Source organism: Neovison vison, chromosome 6, assembly GCF_020171115.1.
Source record: "Neovison vison isolate M4711 chromosome 6, ASM_NN_V1, whole genome shotgun sequence".
Taxonomy (NCBI): Eukaryota; Metazoa; Chordata; class Mammalia; order Carnivora; family Mustelidae; genus Neogale; species Neogale vison.
The window spans coordinates 43,976,623-43,978,001 of record NC_058096.1 but is presented as its reverse complement, the minus strand read 5'-3'; the positions used below and the strand labels follow the sequence as shown (position 1 = coordinate 43,978,001).

At 32.5% G+C, this 1,379-nt stretch overlaps 1 non-coding gene across 1 annotated transcript; it reads left to right on the top strand.

Moving 5' to 3' along the window:
* The first annotated feature begins 337 nt into the window (after window positions 1-337).
* Window positions 338-442, top strand: LOC122911002. The gene has a single exon (XR_006385346.1). It is a non-coding gene; the product is annotated as a U6 spliceosomal RNA (small nuclear RNA).
* The last annotated feature ends 937 nt before the right edge of the window (window positions 443-1,379 follow it).

Sequence of the window (1,379 nt, the reverse complement as noted above, 5' to 3'; positions counted from 1 at the left end):
AAAGAGAACATTTAGCTTAATTAAGAAGTTATTATATAATGCCTTGGCAGAAGGGTAAGGAGGACAGTTTACATTGAGAAGAAAACAGTCCAAACTTAAAAAAAAAAAAGGTGCAAAGGAAAAAATAAACTTCGATAATGGACTAACATATAAAAAAAATGGATACAGTAATAAAGAGAATTACTACAATGGAAAATTAAATCAGTATGGTAAGTGAACTTCTTCCAGAGTATAGAAGAAAGGGTGACTAAAGATAAAAGCTAAGAAAGCATGTGACCTATACATTGCAGCTCAAATATTTTTAGGGGGGTAAAGAATTTTAAAAAAGAAAACAGGAGTGCTTGCTTCAGCAGCACATATTCTTAAATTGCAACAATGCAGAGAACATCAGCATGGTCTTTGCACAAGGATGACATATGAATTCATAGTATTCCAAATTTTTCTACAAACAGAATTTTCATATGATCCAGTAATTTGACTACTATTTATCCAAAGAAAAGATAAACACTAATTCAAAAAGATGTTTGCCCTCTTTTATTTATTGCAGCATTATTTGCAATAACCAAGATATGGAAACAGCCCAGATGTCCATCAACCGATGAATGGATGAAAAATATGTGATATATACACACATATATTATAAGACTCAGCCATTAAAAAGAATGATATCTGCCATTTGCAATAATATGGATGGACCTAGTGGGTGTAATGCTAAGTAAAATAAGTCAGTCAGAGAAAGCAAATATTATATGATTTCACTCATATGTGAAATTTATGAAAGAAAACATAAATAGGGCACTAAGGTGGCTCAGTCAATTAAGTGACTGCTTCAGCTCAGGTCATGATCCTGGAGTCCTGAGTTTGAGTTCCATGAGTTCCATGTTGGGCTCCTTGCTCAGCTTCTCTCTCTGTCCCTCATCTCCCTCTCATGCTCTCTCTCATTCTCTCTCTCTCAGTGAATAAATAAAATCTTTAAAAATAAATAAATAAATAAATAAATAAAAAGAAAAAGGAAACAAACAAAAAAGCTGCCAAACTTAAATACAGAGAACAAACCGGTTACCAGAGGGAGAGGGGTAGGTGGGTGGATGAGTGAAATAGGTGACGGGGATTAAAAGTACACTTATCCTCATGAGCCCTGAGAAATGCATAGAAATGTTGAAGCATTTCTATTTTACACCTGAAACTAATATAATTCTGTATGTTAATTATACTTGAATAAAAAAATAAAAGAACAAAATGATCAATTATAACAGAAGGAAAAATTAAGGACTTAAAGAAATTTTCCTGAGATAAAACAGAGGCTGAAATGGAGAAGGGAAAAAAGATTTATAAACATTCAAGCTAATTATCAACAAAGTATCAAAAACTAAGTGATC